Genomic DNA, 19,023 nt, shown 5'->3' on the forward strand with positions numbered 1-19,023 from the left:
TAATGTCTGAAAATATTCTGGGACTTGTTGTCAGATGTGGAATTGGCAAGAATAGTGAAGAGTGGCTTTGGGGATGGTACAACTTAGGCACAATTTTGTGGAAAAAAAGAGGGACAGAGAGACACGAAAAATGAAAAGAAAATCCTTAAAGTAAATTAAAGGACAATGAAAGTTTTAGAAGTGGAAGTGTGAAATCTGTGTGGCTTTTCACAGTCTTGGCACCTCACTTCCTGTGGTCAGCCAATTCCTCCACAAAGGTTTTTTTTGGTTTACTTGTTTCAGGCCTTTGGTCACATATATTTCTGACCTGTGGTAACAACAAAGTCAACATGTAATGTGGTGTCAGCATCTTATGTGGCGTCCTCCGCTGCCCTCCCAAGTCATAGAGATAAAGGCTGTGTGCACGCTGAAAGGCCAGGGCTGTGTGGAGGGCACTGTCCATTTCGTGCAGAAAAAAAATGGGCCTGTTGTGGCATCAGGAGCCATTACAGGATTGACCAAAGGCAAGTATGGATTCCACGTCCATCAACCTGCAGGTAACTCACAAGGCTACACCAGTGCAGGTCCTCACTTTGATCCTCTGTTAAAAAAAAACATGGTGAACCAAAGGATCAGGAGAGAAGTGTTAGGGACCTGGGTAATGTGATTTCTGGCAAAGATGGCGGGGCCAGTGTGTCTATGGAAGTTTCTCTGACTGCACTGTCAGGAGACCATTCCGTCACTGGCCACACCGTGGAGGTCCGTGAAAAACCAGATGGCTTGGGCAAAGGTGGAAGTGAAGAAAGTACACAAACAGGAAACGCTGGCCATCGTTTAGCTTGCAGTGCAGTTGGGATCTCCAAGTAAATATTCCCTGTATTCCCTAGAACATCGTCTGAGTCCTAGTAACTCATACGTTATCTTGCTAGTTGTAGAAATTTAACTTGAAAAACATTAAACACTGTAACCCTAAAAGTGTAATTTTTGTGACTTTTTAATTGCTTTAGGTACCTGTAATGAGAACTGATTTATGATCACTTAGAAGATCTGTATAATCTTATAAAACTCAGACTCAGTTAAAAATATCTCTTTCAATGACCTCTGTACTTTACCAGACTTAATAATCATATATGGGGGTTAAAAGTAATTGTCTGAATTTCTTTACTTCTCAGTCAAGCCCGCAATAAACAAATACACCATATGGCACTGTATTTTGAATGTATTAAAGTATCTAAATTGAGACTCTAAGAAAAAAATCACCATGTAAACTCTTTGCTGAAGGACTTACGATAAGGCTTATAATAATGCTCATCATGTCTATTTATTAATAAGTCTCACAAATCCTAAGAAAACTTCTAAGAAATTGGAGATGGTGTATTTTAGAGACAACCTAAAATGTGAAAGTTCATTCACAGTTACACAATAACTTGTTTTTAAATTTTTTTAATGTTTTATTTATTTTTGAGAGAAAGAAACAGCGCGAGCAGGGGAGGGGCAGAGAGAGAGCGAGGGTTAGAGAGAGAGGGAGACACAGAATCCGAAGCAGGCTTCAGTCTCTGAGCTGTCAATGCAGAGCCCTAGGCAGAGCTCGAACTCACGAACCGAGAGATCACGATCTTAGCTGAAGCTGGACGCTTAACTGACTGAGCCACCCAGGTGTCTCCACAATAACTTGTTTTTATAGAGTCCTTAGGGTTTTCTGTATAAACAATCATGTAGTCTGTGAATAAAAACAGTTTTAAGTATTCATTTCTAAATTTACATTTCTCCTTTAAATTTTACCAATATGTGTTTTATGTTTCTCTGTTATATTTTTAGATTCAGGTACATTTATAAGTGTATTTTCTTCCCACCGTGTTGATGTTGTTTTATGTCTCTCCTTATTTCTAATAACATTGATTTCCTTTAAGTTTGTTTTGTCTGATGTTCATATAGCTACTCCAATTCTCTCATGCTATTATTTGCATGCTGTATCTTCTTCTGTCTTTTCACTTCCAACTTATTTTTGATTTTGAATTTAAAGTGTATGTTTTATAGATAGTATATAATCGAATCTTGCTTCTCTGACCCAATTTCACTGACTCTGCCATATGTGTGGAGTGTTTCATTCTTTCATGTTTAATGTAAAAGTTAATACGTTTGGCTCTAGGTGTGCCGTTTGCTACTTCTTTTCTGTTTCTCTGAGTGCTTTTTCTTTCCCCTTCTGTTTCTCCTTTAATCTTTTCTGGTTCTGTTATACCATGATTTTGATACAACAATTCATTTACGCATCATTTTGATTCTTCTCTTAACTTTTAAATCACACTTCTTTGTGTTACTTTTTTGGTGGTTTTTAATGATTTCTACATCTCTAACTTATCAAAATCTACTTCAAGTTGATAGTAAATTGCCTCTGGTAAAATATAGGAAGTTTTTATGAGCATAGCTTTCCCCTCCCCCTGCTGTTGTCGTCATATGTATTATATATGTCTTATAATCAAATATAAGACGAATGTTTAACCACTGATGTGACTTCTAAATAACTTAAGAAAAGAGACAGTATATTAGTGATTAGTACCAGAAGGGAAAAAAAGTAAAAGTTACGAGACTTGCACTCTGTTATCTTTGTTATTCCAGCTTCTAAATACCACATGTTTTTGTTCAGAGTTGCCATCAGTAAGATAAAATAACATGTCTTATCATGGGAAGTATATAATTTTTGTAAAGCAAACTATTCTTGTAAGAATTCCACAATTTTTGTGATTCTATGGTGCAAACTTAGAATTGAAATAATTATAATATTAATTTGATATTGTACACACAGAGAGAGACAAACACAAACTCTAAGCATTAGCATTTTATATTGCTTTACATTTTACTAAGCCCTTCAACATGCCTTTCTCCATTTGGTTATGTTTGAGGGGTCTACTGTTACAGAATTATTACACATGAGTTAAATATGTCCTGAGAGGTCAATTTTTTTTGCCACAGATTATGTAGTCAAATTTCAAATTTGGTCAAATTATGTCACTAATTTCACCATGAGATTATCACCACAGGGTCAAATCAATTTTTTGATCCTCCGTAAAAAGCTTCTTTTCTAATTTTTAAAGTCGTTTCTAACCTACATTTTTTGTGTTGTTTTGTTTTGTTTTGTGACACTGAAAGCATAGGACTAAATTTTTCTATAAACTAACGGGCCATGAGCATTACATGGGGATGAATAAGATACTTTGTTCAAACAATGGGAGAACTCTAATATAGCGTGGATCAATGTGATGCAATGCAAAGCAGTTTATAATGTGCTTATCAAAGATCCAAAGCACACTGACTATAGAGTGAAAGCTCGTGGAAATAAATTATGAAAGGATACAAATAAAGACACACATTTTCATGACTGTGCCTCATTTCCAGAGCCCGGTGATAGTCTTGCTGTTCTCAGCATGCTACTCAACGATGACCTCATCGGTAATGTAAGATGCATTCAGCTATCTGGCACCTAGATGGCAGCCTGCAAACTATAAACACAGTGCCTTCAAATGGACCATAAAGCCTGACTAAAATCTACAAATTAGTAATAGAAATACCTGTTACATCATCACATCATTTGGGTCCATCTAGCAAATTACTCCCTGATGTTTATATTTGAACAAAAAATGTGTGTGTGTGTGTGTGTGTGTGTGTGTGTGTGTGTGTGTGACACATGTGAACATGTGTACAAAACTTATTTTATTTTATGTTTGTTAAAATGTACCATTTTATCACAGGCATGTATGCCAACAGGAAAATGGACTTGAGAAGGACAGTGTTGGGGAGCATGCTTTGATTGTGTCACTCATACTATGTAATGAGACATTTGGAACAAGAACCATAGTTGATAACCCAGTGAACAAGAACAATTCAGTGCACCTCCCGGAATTAATAAAAGCTTTTTGGTCTTGTGGATAATAGTCACTCACACAAATGTGTTACCATTGATCTGTTTTGGCAGTGACATTAAATCTTGTTTTAGGAGACGCTTCCCTAAGGTTGGATGAATATTGCTATCTTTCGATTCAGGATGCTTAAAACCTGGGAAGAGAATTTTCTAAACAAACAAACAAACAAAACAGGAGGCAGTGTTATCTTTTTAACCATGTAAGCTTTAGCAGTTCAGGCAGAGGTCCTTCTCTTCAGGCCTTGCACTGGCTTTGCCTCACAGATAGCTTCATGGAAAGAAGCGAGTGAGACTCAAACTAAGATGGCCGGTGCTAGCACATTTAATTATGGTGGATGAAGCATGGTCTCAGATAAAGATTTATTCTCATTTTAGAACTTCATATTCTAGTTGACATTATTTCTTAAGAATACAAATCTGGGATACAGGTTCCCTGAATTATCTGCAAACATTATCGTAAGAAAAACGTGCCCACTGAGGTGTTTGTCAGTCAAGAGACAGCTTGAGTGGGGTATCTGTCAACCCAGATATAGAAGCAGGGAAAATGGATGAGTCATATTTTTGCACCCACTGGAAATACCTTTCTGATTCTTAATATAAATATAAAAAGTATTCCTTGAAAGGATGCACACTGAAAGAGAAGCCCTCTTATAACCTACTCCTTACTGGAGAGCATTGTGAGGAAGAAAGTGTTTGTCAGTATTAACTCTTTCAAACCCTATAGCTTGGCACAAAAATAAACACAGGAGGAGAAAATCATCCTGAATTATGGATGTTTTGTCCTATTTTCATGGCACCAGGTGGGAGTGTTAACACTTAATCAGTCTCTCTGGCATTATTTCCCGTCCATATTGCCAACTTTATCACCGTGAAAGATGCTTTGATCCTCTTCTGTGGTGTCAAGAACAACAGGCCACAGCATCAATGACATTCTAATCAGTGGGGCATCATTTCACATTACTTGTGATCAGATATGATATTTCACTAATGCGTTTTGACAACATGTGGCCACAATACATGGGTCTCTCTTTCTCTCGGTGTAGACATATGTGTGTAGATACATACACCGATATATATATGATATATATGATATATACATATATCATATATATCATATATATATAAAATCTTAAAATAGAGATTAACCGCAAAGCACTTTTTTTCTCACCGTTTTAGATTTTGAAGGCAGAAATAGTCTCTTTAAAAATATGCTACAGCTTTCACCTTAAGAGTGCCTAATGTGCTCTTACAGAAAATGAACCACATCCATAGATTTGGGGCACACTTTATAGTCACATATGTTAAAACAATGCCCTGACTGAAATGCTAAGAATTGAAAAATGCTAACATTGTCTGTAAGTACCGGTTGTGAAGTATAACTGTAAAATAATAATAAAAGCTCCTTTCTAGGAGCTCCTGCTCTATGTTAACACTTCACGAATGGTCTTTCCAGTGTTCACAACTCTCTGAGGCAGACAATCTGTATTCAGTATGCACCTGTGGAGGGATAACTTTGAGCGATCACTCAGAAGGCAACCAAGCCCTGATTCTCCCAGAAATTCTCCACCATCTGCATGCACTTTCTACTGCTATTCAAGGCCACCCTCTCTCCCTTTTTAAAATCAACTTATCCAAATATGACATTATTCCTAAATTAGGAAAATTATAAAAATAAAAATTGGGGGCAGTAATTATAAGAAAATTTTGCAATGTGATACAAAACGATGGGAACAGAAAGATTGAAATAATTTAAAACATCACCACAATTAGATTTTTTTTCTTTGGAGTTGCCCTTTTTTTTTCTTTGTTTACTGTTTAATAATCAGTTAGGAAAGCTAGGAGGTATAGCATACAGTGTTTTCAACTAGCAGAGAAGAAAAGAAAGAACTGATAAATATTAATGCGTTGTAGATCCACGACAGATTTGGAGCACAGGAAAATTTCACATCTAGGTATATTTGAATCAGGCTCTGTATTGCCGAAGAGCAGGGCATTACTGACAAATGAGGGTGGGAAAGGATGTGTGTAAAGAGATAGTTGAAGAAAAATAACAAAATTTTCTTAAAAAGTAACAACTTGCCTACTAGTTCCAAAAAAACCAGTCCTAACTATATATCATGATAAAATATATCTTGATATACATTGACCTGTAAGGTCAGAACTATGAGATATTCTGGATAGAAAACAATTTTTGCATTAGAATATCAAAAGAATGTTAAGGCTTCCACATTTCCCCTACAAAAATGACACAGCTTTTATTTCTAATAGTGCAAACTATTAATATGAATGTATTCTATCTACTCAATATGTAAGACAGACTAGACATTTTCCTTAGATTATTTTTACAGTTAAAAAAAGAACATTTTGTATCAGACCAAAAATAATTCAAACAGATGAGGTAATGCATTCTTTTGCATCACTTCTACATAAGCAATACTCTTTGAGGTTTCTAAGTGGCTTAAAAGGCGATTTTATAGGTTGAAATATTGTCCTTCCTAGTTTTATGGCCAGAGCAAAACAGTACTTGTCTGGAATGCATATAATATTGCACACGGGGTTAATTAGGTTAGGGATGAATTAATTTGTAACAATTTCCGTTATTTGACAGGCATCAATAATATAGTATATTACTTGCATTCCAGACATCAGCATACTGCCATGACCCAGTCAGATTCAATTTGGGAAAATCTTGGATCATATGAATATTTTATTATTGATTTTTTGTAACATCATATTTTACAATCAGGCTTGGTTATAGAACACCATAATAACTTGAGGAGATATTTTAGAAAGCTATACTGTTGATGAATGGAAACCATGCTTTCTGGAGTGAAATGGAAACCTACTCTTCTCTCCTTGAAATGAGATGTTAAGGTATAATATTGTACCTTATTAACATCTATTAAAAATATTTATTTTCTAAGCAATTTCCCCATCCTTTGATTGGATGTTTTTGTTATGGGGGAGGGCTGGGATATGATGATAGTTTGTATAACTTGGTTATCTTGGCTTCTTTTCAAACCCCTTCTGTTTCAGACTATTTCAGTTGAGTAATTTGACTTTTACTAAAAATCCCTCCATGCATCCAGGCCCTCATTCCTTTGCACAAAATGATCAGATAAAATCTCTGACTTTGCACATACATGATGAAATGGCAGGCTAGCTTGATAAAGAAAGGATATGTTGTTCGTTCCTATGGTTAATTGCATTGTATCTCCAAACAAGAGCTTACATGCATCAAAAACCTAATTGTAGAACTTTTAGTTATGGAGGTGCCAAGCTGTATGTACTTACAATGTGTGAAGATGCAAAAATGACACAACTAGAGAATGACAGAGTTATGAAGCACAAGTTAATTTAAACAGTTTTGTGGAATCAGAATTACACACATACACACACACACACACACACACACACACATACACACACACCCCTCCACAAGGAAATAACAAATGTCACTGTTCCTCAGGTTAAAGGTCTGATAGCTCAATCCACTCTTCCTCAGTTCTCACACTTTTCATATTTCATTCAGAATATTTTATTCTTGCCCATGCTTTTGTTGAAATTATTGACCCTAATACTCATGTATCCCATTCATCGCTCCCTATGTTTCCTTCCCAGTATCATTTACTCTTTCCAGGTTCCAAAAAGTAGGCAGTTTTCCAAGCAAGCAAAGAGAAAATAGAGAGAGAGAGAGAGAGAGAGAGAGAGAGAGAGAGAGAAGCCAAGGAACAGACTCAACAATAGAGAACAAACTGATGGTTACCAGAGGGGAGGTGTAGGGGGTGGGGGTGGGGGGATAGGGGAAATTGGTTATGGGGATTGAGGAGTGTTGTCATGATGAATACCAGGTGATGTATGGAAATGTTGAATCCCTGTAATTTAGACCTGAAACTTATGTATTACTCTGTGTGTTAACTCTACTGGAATTAAAATAAAATAAAATATAAAATAATAAAATAAAATGAAATGAAATGAAATAAAATAAAATAAAATAAAATAAAATAAAATAAAATAAAAACAAGCAAAAAACAAAATGTTGGCAGTTTTATAAATTTCTATTCATAAGTGTAATTTCTCTCTTTCTTCAATTATTTTTTTCCGTGTAGACTCTAAGAGCTTTGGTTAGAGAGACTGAGAGTGGAAGTGGGGGCAGGAGAGGGATCAGGAGGGGAGCCCATACTGTGACATGATATGTGTGCTGGCCACCCAAAATGCACACACACACATACCCATACACATACGTGTGCCTGTATTAGAGTTACTTTGTCTCAATACGTGTTAACTACCAACTTTGTATCAAGCAGTGTTAGGATATCTAATACACAAAGCTATATGGGACATAATTCCTCCTCTCAATGAATTTCCAATGTAATAGGGCTGAGAGCCCCACAGAGAGATAATGAGAACATAACATACTGAGATTGAAGCATACTCAGGTGTTAAAATTGCCAGCAGAAAAAAACCACATAGTTAGTAAACCAGTCAGGATCATGAAAAAACTAAAACTGGAAGAGGCTAAGCACAGTGGTACCACCCATCAGAACTCTGGCCAGAGGAGGGGCCTTGCCCCAGACCTGTCCTGTCAGGAGACAGCCTGATCCTTTGTGAAAATGGGGGCCTCAGATTGCACAAAATGATGCCATGAAATGTTGAAATAGCTTCTCTCTCTTTTAATGCTAAACAACCATGTGAATTCCCTATAAAGATAAGCAGGTTGTCAGTAGAGGCTCATGGGGTAACAGATTGCTCTTAATATGCTGCCTATAAATATCTGTAGAAACAAATTTGAAATCGCGTCTTAGGTTTGAATGCTTGGGTGGCTCAGTCAGTTAAGTGTCCAAGTCTTGATTTCAGCTCAGGTCATGATCTCAGGGTTTCTGTCAGTGCAGAGCCTGCTTGGGATTCTGTCTCTCTGTTCCTCCTCTGCTTGTGCTCTCTCTCTCTCTCTCTCTCTCTCACTCGCTCTCAAAATAAAATATGAAAAATAAAATAGTCTTAGGTTTATTTCTAAAATAATGGTGTACATGATATGCATATAAAATATTTATAAATAAGATTTTTCTGTTTATATAAAAAAATGTATGTACTTAAGCAATGACTATGTTCCAAATATTCAGAATTCTAAGCACTAGAAATTTCTAACATTGAGAATTTTGCATAATTCTAAGAAGGGTAACTTATTGTTTTATTTGCATTGTTATACTACATGTCTTATTAGTAATACTGTACCTAGAAGAATGACAGGCATACGTGCATGTACCTAGAATTCAAATAGAAAATAATGGGGGAAACCAGATGCAAATGCCAACTCCCTGCTGTTATCCTCCCACGGCGCCCTAGCCTTTCACTTCATCTGGTGCAGCAGCATTTCTGTGGCCTCCAGCTGTGGTCAGAATAGTGTTCATCTCATGCTATTCCCTAGTGTCCCAAAGGTGTTTAATTTTCAAGTTATCGTTGACACAGAGGAATAGAAATTCAGCAAATGAAAGAGTAACTTGAGATAAGAAACTAAAGGTGACTACAGGGATATTATCTTTGCTTTAGGGGAAACATATTTTCCAATGTAATCATTGAACCATCTTGTGTCATCTTCTAATCCTGGGAGACCAATGCTAAATAGATGAGGAAGTCTATTTATTCTAGCATATGGGATTTTAAATAAAAGAATCCTGTGATTTTTTTTTAAGCCATGGAGCTACATGGCAAGGGTTTTTTAATCCTTGTTTAAACTTAATTATATGCTTATTTAAGATCTTAATTACCAAAAATTAGTTTTAGGTTACCAACAGTGAATATAGAGATACAACATCACAAAAAGTATCTTCAAGTCTTTTACAACTTCTGAAAAATCATCAATGGAATGTGCAAATGTGTTACTATTGACTAAAAAGATACTTTATTCATGTGATGATGAAGTAACAACCTATCTATATGAATAAATGCTATAAATTTCTCTATAAAGTAAAATTAAAAAGGAATTTCTAAAATAGAATCAACATCCTACTAGCTATTAAAAAGTCAATCCTGTACCCATAGTAATCGTTAGAGGAAAGAATGATGGATAATATAAATTCGGGAGAGCTGGGTTTTTTGTTTTGTTTTGTTTTGTTTTGTTTTCTGTTTCTCCATGAGGAAATTCCTACCACTAGTTTGTCATGTTAGACTGTTCCCAGAGTTCAGAATGGTAACATGCATGTAGAGTAAAATGTTATCAAAACCATATGCATCCCAGGTTAAACTGACTTGGGAAAAATTTGCTAGTTGCTCAAAGTTCTAGGCTGTGAGCATAATGGAAGCAACAGGTAAGCTCAAGGAAGACTTGGTGTCAAGGTCTTGTCTATGACCTTCTGAGGCTGGGCTCTGGGACAAGTTCGCTCAACATAAGATAGCACCTAGCTGAATAGGTCCAGTCAGGACTAAAACACAGGTCTATTGCCTCTCAGTCGGAGGCTGCTGTTCCTCCTACATCAAAGGGTAGAGTTGAACATGGAAGCTGCACTTATATTTCAAACTAAAATGATGGTACGTTAAAATATTTAAATATTAAAATAAATGAAAATAGTTTCTGCTCTGAGGAGTGTTCTGAAACCACTTTATTAATTCAGCGGTTCTTTTCAAGGTCTGCTCTTCCTTTAGAAGTGCCAGAATATCCTACTTATTTGTTGATTGCTTGTGAGTCTGTGGAATGTTTAATTTATTACCAAGTGTGATTAAACAGAAAGGTTAGAGATAAACAGAAGGGAGTACAATAGAGCCTTGAAAACCAGTTTGGACAAAGGAGCAGGCTTTGAAGTATAAATAAATTACTGTATATAAAATGGTATCTTTAAATATTGAATTAATAAATGTTTTTACATAAGTAGACTTCATGTTGCGCTACTTTTGAAAAATCAAAAGAATGAGAAAGATGAGTTAAAAGAGCATTCTGTAAATGGTAGTAAGATTCTTGAAAGGATATTGTTTCCAAAGCTGAGCTGCTGCTTCTATTTAGATGTATAAACATATCGGCTTCTTAAATCTATAATACCTTATACAATGTGAGACTGAAATATTCTATCTCTAAGGTTTCAATTACCATAGACTTAAGTCTATAATTTTGGTAGAATTATATAAATTTTGGCATGAACTATTTAAATGAATCTCCTTTATTGGAAAAGTCTATTGGGAAAAAAAAAAAAGAAAACAAGCAATAACTGTACAAAAAAAAAAAAAAAAAACAGTACATACTTATCTTATTCAGGAGAGTTTCCTATTTGGCACCAAGGAATTATTCAAGTATCCATTGGGTCTTTAGAAATAAGTCTGTGATCACCTAAAAGAGCTGCCAATTATTGCCATATGTGAATGTGGTTTTTGTAATCTGGACACCTGTCCCCTAGGATTTGGACTAATAGCTCTAGCCTTTTACTTCTCATTAACTGTCAGAAAAGCTATCAGACAGGGGAGATATTGGTCAGTGCCAACATGATACAGATTTGGACAAGTGGCTGAAAGTTACAAAGCTCAGTATCACCTTAGCAAGAGTCTGTACTTATGGAGAAATAAGACTCAGGAAAACGAATGAATTTCAAAGTCAGATTAATTTTGGAGCTCAGTAAAATAAAGATCCTTCAAGAAGTGAGGACAAGATGTGGAGGGAAGTCAGCCAAGTTTGTGTTTGCTAGTGCATATGGCAGCCAAAAAAATAAAAATAAAAATAAAACTGCCAGTATTGGGGGTGGGAAAAATGCATCTGAATAAAGAAGCAAAAAGGCTTTGAGCTACAAATTGGAGGTAATCATTTCAGTTTCCTCTGGGGGGACCCATTCTGTGTTGGTCCTTCCACCCGTAAATACAAAGATTTCAAAGGAGGATAAAGTTATTAGTAGCATGTAATGAGATGGACTGACATATCCACAAAGAACCAAGGGCAAAACATTGCTCTGGTTTGTCTATGTTAAATATAAGTTGTGTAGATATAAGATATCTATGGAAATCTCCAGTGTCACAAAGTGGTAGTTGGAAATATTGGGTAGAGCAAAGGGCTGGTCGAATAACTATCAGTAATGTACTTGGACAAGAGGATGCTCTTTTGTGAAATATTTTTGTGAACCCTCTTAAAAAATACAGTTTTAATGGAGAAGGATATTGCAATAATATTTTAAGGAGAAACAAATGCCTAATATATCTCAAAAGTAGAAAATTGGGAAAAGGCAAATGTGGTTTAATGTTGTTCAAATACACTGAGAAATCTGTTGATTCATGTCATAGATTTTAGAAATGTTTGGGTACATCATGAATGTTTAAATATGTATATAAATATATATTAATATTTACTAATTTCTAATATGTACTTGAAACTTGCTATACTCTCGTTTAATTCTTATAAAATCCTGGTAGGATTCTTTTACTGTCCCCATTTTATAGATACAGAGAAACTGATATGAAGAGGCTTTGTACCTTGTTCAGTTATATAGGTAGTAAGTGATAGAGTCAAGATTTGAACCTGAGCTGCCTGAAACTGTGTTCCTCACAATTACAATATGCACATCAAAAACGTATCTCCTATTAGGGGTGCCTAGGTGGCTTAGTCGGTTAAGCGTCCCGCTTTGACTCAGCTCATGATCTCATGAGTTTGAGCCCCGCGTCCGGCTCATGCTGACAGCTCAGAGCCTGGAGCCTGCTTAGGATTCTGTGTCTCCCTCTCTCTGCCCCTCCCTCACTTGCACTCTGTCTCTGTCTCTCAAAAATAAATGAACATTAAACAAATGTTTTTTTTTTTTAATATCTCCTATTCGTTTTCCAGCAATTGATGTTGCAATTAATGTTGGTTCCTTGGTCATGATATATTTTTGTTGATATGCTCATAATTTTTCTCCTTTTTTGCTTTGGGATAAATAGTGTATAATGGTAAAATCAGGCAAATGTTGGAGTCCACAGAACACAGGTTTTCTATTTTGGAGTCCAAGTCTCCGGTTCATGTACAAATCAAAATCGATATTCTATTCCGAGAAGAAACACCCAACTCAGTAAAGACAGTTTTTCTAATGTGTCTCTGACATGGAACCTTTCTTTACCAGTATTTTATTGTAATCTTTTTACATTAAAAGAAAAAAAAAACTATATAGATTGCTTGATCATGTTGTCTTCTCTGGAAGCCCATATATATTTTTTTGGAAACCCATATTTTTGATAACTAATTTCATCTGTTGACAATAAACAAAAGCCTGTAACAGAAAACTTAATTTGGCATTTTGCTTAACATGAGAATATTGGAGTCAGTTTATTTTTTAAATTTTTTATTCCATCTTCACTTTCTTTTTTTTTTTTTTTCTTTTTTTTTTTAAAGAGGGAGAGATAATCTTAAGCATACTTCACGTGCAGTGTAGAGCCCAACGTGGAGCTCAATCCCACAACCCTGGGATCGTGACCTGAGCTGAAATCAAAAGTCAGATGTTCAACTGACTGAGCCACCCAGGTGCCCTGGAATCAGTTTCTTTACAGTACAAATATGGTAAATGCTACACAGTTTAGTACAGCAAATGCTTACTTGGCTAACTTAGTGTAACATATGCAAACTTAAATGGTGTGTACTTACCCAAAAATTCATTCATTCCCTAACTCAGAAAATAGGAAAACACCCAACAACTTGAACAAGAAACTCAGATGCCAGTTCTTAAGGTTTCTTCTACCTCATAATCTTCATCGATTCTATCTCCAAGATCTATCAATATTTTCTAGATAATATATCTCAAATGAATACAGTTCTTTCTATGATGATAACTATTTCTCTATCTATGTCATAACATCTCTAATTTGGGCTATTTTAGTGATCCCCTGTGTACTCCATTTTTGACTCAGTTCAATGCATTTGCCCCTAGGAACAAGAATGATCTCTTTGAAATGTAAATCTGATTATGGTATACCTCATGCATGAAACCTTTCAATGACTTCCCACAAAACTTACTATATAAAAACAAGCCCTTAATATCACCTTCACAGCACTGCATGGCCTAATTTGTCTGCATGCCTCCCCAGACTAGTTTGAGACTCTCTGTTTCAGCTTTACTTTTTTTCTTTCACGTTCAAACTCTCAAAACTCTTGCCTCAAGGATTTCACCCCAAAAAGATCTGTCGTCCATTTTTTGCTTCTGTCTTTTATATATCATATAAAACTTGTAATGTTTTGTATGTATCATGGAAAACGATAGTCCTTACTTTTAAGGTCAGATGGTATCCATATCATAATAATAATTATTATCAATTGGAAGTCCTCTTACTCCTTTTTGTTCTAAACTAAATATGTTCATATAGGGGAAAAAAAGTTTCTTTAGGAAATATACCTCATGTTTTCTTTTATCCTAGGGATATTTATTTAAACATAATTCAAGAATTTTTTTAAAAGATGTGTTTAGAAGCAACTGACTTGGGTGGCTCAGTCAGTTGAGCATCTTGATTTGGGCTCAGGTCATGACCTCACAGTGATGAAATCAAGCCCCATGTTGGGCTCTGGGCTGGGAGTGAAGCCTAGTTGAGCTTCCTTCCCTCTCTCTCTGCCCTTGTCCCCCACTTTCTCTCTCTCTCTCTCTCAAAAACAAAAAATTAAAAGAGGAAGAAATTGAGAGTTTCCTTTATTTGTAGCTTTAAAATACAACTTACAGGGGCGCCTGGATGGCTCAGTCAGTTAAGCAGCTGACTTCGGCTCAGGTCATGATCTCGCAGTCCGTGGGTTCAAGCCCCGCGTCGGGCTCTGTGCTGACAGCTCAGAGCCTGGAGTCTGTTTCAGATTCTGTGTCTCCCTCTCTCTCTCTGACCCTCCCCCGTTCATGCTGTCTCTCTCTCTGTCTCAAAAGTAAATAAACGTTAAAAAAAATTAAAAAAAATAAAATTGAATACAACTTATAATTACTATTAATCATATATGTAATTACAAGTTAAGTATATATTACATATATTACATTATATAGTTCTGCATTTAATACCTAATGGAACACATAATTTAAAAAAAAATTGTCCTTCTTCCATTTATTTTCATCATAACGCTTTATAATTTGTTCATAGCATGAGAGTGATTCTTTAAAGGGAAATTTATTCCACTAAGATGTTTATGATTTGTTGAACCTAGTAATTGTGCATGGGAAATACTATAATGGGACATTACTATGGAGAGATGAATACAGCTTTCATTCTTCTCTCAAAATGTATTGGTTGCTTTTTGTGAGCCAAGCATTCTAGTAGGTCGCAAGGGATAAAGGTGGAGGGGGGGCATCCATGAAGTGCTTATTATCTTATCTCACCACAGTAATAATATCATAGGAATTGAGTTTTAAAGAGCAGAATGTTATTGATACCTATGTTTTATGAAAGCATGATTAGATCTTCAGTATTTAGTTTGTATGTGGTTCTGGTACTACATTGCTGTTACAAGGCATATCAATTATCAACTGAGTTGAACACAGTTTGGGAAGAAGGATTTCAGATAGTAGAAATTTCGCTGGCTGGTAAGAATGCAGATTATGAAATGTGAAGGCAGGTCAGAATGGGTGCAGGATGTGCCCTTGGGTGACTTCAGACATTACTGAACATGAACTGAATTTCTTTTAGTCACAAAAATTTATTTTTTGTTTTAGGTGTAGCTCCCTACTATATATCAAATAAACTGAAAGTATTATGAAACTAAGATTTCCTTAGAAGGAAAATGGTATGGATCCAGCTGTTACAAATTATGTGCAGGCATTTTCAGCGTACTATTTTCTAGTCCTAATTAATGAAAATTTTATTGGTTTCTAAATATGTTGTTAGTTAGTTGGGCTTAATGTGTAATCAGAGTGACAAGTACAGATTGGGGGCAGTGCAGAAGACTTTGCTAGGCATCCGAAGTGCATCAAATCTACCCCAAAGTCTTGGGAAAAGTGCTCACTTTTCCACTCTTGTTGGTATTCTGAGCATTTGCTCTTCAGTATACACTGTGCAGAATTCCAAATACTATGTTATATTTTAGTGAAAATTACCTCTCAACTGTGTAATAGACAAGGTTGACTATTTTACTTTCCTCGGCTGCTTGAGAGTTCTTAATGTCCAGGAGACTAAAGCAATAAAGTGGAATTGCATTAGCCCTTTTAATTTTTTATTGGAAACTATTTAAGGGTTTGCCTTTTTCCCCCTACACAATAAAGCTCCTTGTTTCAGCTGGTAACATAGAGAAAGTAGAAAATTTATTCTATGGTGAGCAGGCAGACTCCTCTGCAAAGGCATCCCACTCACAAATAGCTTTCTAATAGACCTACAACAGTGAAGCATTCCCTCGTCCCGGTGACCAGAACTGTCTTCCATCAGAGCCATTCACCTGGCTAGACATAGGCTTGAGATTATTGTTGAAGAAAACTACTATCGACAATTACCGCAGTAAAATGAAGTAAGCAATTCACTGTGTGCCCAGTAAAATCTGTCTACTATCTTTATAGTCAAACTATATAACTTTTTTTTTGTTAATTTTAGGGTGCTGGATTTACTGCCAATCTTCCATCAGATACCACTTTTACATTTTACAGAACGAGAAGTCAGCGGATACAAAACACCTAAGTATCTGTGTCTAGGAAATCCTCAGCCTTAGATTTCGTTTCTGCTTACAACACTTAATGGGATGAACAGTCAGTGCACTAATATCATTAAGCCTCAGTCATCTCCTCAGGAAAAATAGATGATAGTGTCTCACATGATCACTGTAAGCACAGAAGTGAAATACAAGTGCAGTGCTAGACATGGAGATTTTCGGTAAGGCATTTGTTATATTACTCAGAGGTGCAAACTCTCTCTTCAAGTAGATAGATCTGGGGTAGGTGCTGCAAACTGATAATGCAATCTGCATCGATTTTCTTTCTTTCGTCTTTTTCTTTTTTTCCCATCTTTATTTAAATTCCAGTTAGTTAACATACAGTGTAAAGTTAGTTTCAGATGTAGTTTAGTGATTCATCATTTACATACAATGTAATGTATGCCTGAGTTTTCAAAGGCTGCTGGGTTAAGATGTGACTTAATGTCCCATCCCCTGTCCAATCCCTCACCTCTCTATCCTCGTGTCCGAAACCAAAACCCCTAAATTTGCAGAATATAAGAAGACAATTATCCTAAATGAATTCTCAAGTCAATCAACACACTTTTAAATAGTAACTCCAAAGAGTAGGTGGAATATATCGATCTCTGGATTGAAGAAATACTTGCAAAATCTTGTCAGTGGTTTTAATTACAAACACACACACACATACACACTCCTGCATGCGGACCCCTTTCTCCTTCCTTCTCTCCCCCCGCCTTCTCTGTCTCTCATTATCTCCCCACTACCCACTCACTTCAAGGGTGGCAACTCTAAGCATAGGTGACCAAATCTGAAACTCTGTAAAATGATCAAATAGAGTGAATGAAAATGGCAGACATCCTCCCACTTTTGTTCTTCATTCATTCTTATGTTCCAAACTTCTAATATGTCTGAGTTATTTGTGCTAGAAAGGTGATACACGTTTGCCAGCTATAAGTAATGTGGTTTAATATTTCCTCTGTAATATTTTCTTTTCTTTCTCCCATTCTCTCTGCCCTTTAATTCTCTCTTCCTCTTAGATGAATGTAAGTTAATTTAATCTTCTTATCCTGTTTATTCAATGCATCTATCTCCCAAGTTGCATGTAAAGTTCTAGGATAATATAGTGTTAACAATGCTGAAAAAAAGGGTTGTGCCTATATTTAGAAATTAACCACTTTAATTTTTTTTTAATTTTTATTCACTTTTGAGAGAGAGACAGACAGACAGAGCATGAGCAGGGGAGGGCAGAGAGAGAGGGAGACACAGAATCTGAAGCAGGCTCCAGGCTCTGAGCCATCAGCACAGAGCTCCATATGGGGCTCCAGCTCACAGAGCGTGAGATCATGACCTGAGCCAATTTCAGACACTTAACTGGCTGAGCCACCCAGGTGCCCCCAAAAGTAACCACTTTAAGGAATTCAAGGCTATTCTTTTTATTTTCATAATGCCATTAAATACTATTATCTATTGCTCTGTCTCCTGCCTATGAGATTCTTCCCTATATTTTGAGAAGTTTATTTCTACCTTAATTAGGGAGTAGGGAGAGAGATTTTGTATTTTTGACATACATATTAGAATAGATGTACATATGTCAAATCTTATAGTGCCCTTTTTTTCTTTGAAAACTTCGTATTCTTATGCAAAAAGTATTTTTTTCTTGAATAGGATGGAATTAATTTTATGTAAAATTCAAATATATAGACATGCTGTCCTATACAGTTATGTACATTCATGTCTTTCCTAAACAGTTTCAAAATAGAGGATTGGTTGAAATTTTTATGAAACACTTACTTGGCTAATAGTGTTGTTGATCCCATGGGCATCTGTTTATGGTCATCTATTTACTTTTCGTGTTTTCTTGAGAAGTCCATTCTTACCCACCTAGGGAATGAAATTTCAGAATATGCTGAGTAGAAATCTGTTTTTATCTTGGAACAAATATTTACTTTAAACATAAAAATGAAGTGAAGAAAGAAACCCTAGAATTACACGAATTCATTTTTTCTTCTATGTTACCTTACAAATATTAGCCATTTGTAAATATTGAATTCAAAGCAAATATTGAATACTTTTAAATTGCACACTTCTAGTTGATAATATTTTGTGATCATAAACTGAATACCTAACATATAAATGACACATTACTGGTTTATTTTAAATCCCTCACTTGTTTTTAAAGTTTATTTATTTATTTTGAGAGACAGAGAGTGAGCAAGGGAGGGGCAGAGAGAGAAGCAGAGACAGAATCCCAAGCAAGCTCCACTCTGTCAGTGCAGTGCTCAATGCGGGATTCGATCTCATTAACCATGAGATCATGATCTGAGCCAAAGTCAAGAGTCAGAGGCTTAACCAACTGAGCCATCCAGGCGACCCATAAATCCATTACTTGGCCACAATATTGTCAGTCATTTTAATAAATTTCACAAAATAAAAATGGAATGGAAAGCTGATAGATTATAAGATGTGTTGAAGTATAAATTTGAAAGTTGCAGAGGTGTTTCCTCAGGAAAAAAATGGACGTGATTTTAAAATAAACTAACCTAAAAGTAAACCAAGTCTAAAGGACCTC

General features: G+C 35.8%; 1 protein-coding gene and 1 pseudogene across 3 annotated transcripts in view; both read left to right on the plus strand.

Annotated features, from left to right (window-relative positions):
• Window positions 1-19,023, plus strand: part of EPHA3 (EPH receptor A3) — a 355,221-nt gene that overhangs the window by 195,140 nt on the left and 141,058 nt on the right. The window lies entirely within an intron of this gene.
• Window positions 335-1,155, plus strand: LOC109255337 (superoxide dismutase [Cu-Zn]-like; annotated as a pseudogene).

This window comes from Panthera pardus, unplaced genomic scaffold (genome assembly GCF_024362965.1).
Source record: "Panthera pardus isolate Hobbes unplaced genomic scaffold, ASM2436296v1 HiC_scaffold_16, whole genome shotgun sequence".
NCBI classification, from domain to species: domain Eukaryota; kingdom Metazoa; phylum Chordata; class Mammalia; order Carnivora; family Felidae; genus Panthera; species Panthera pardus.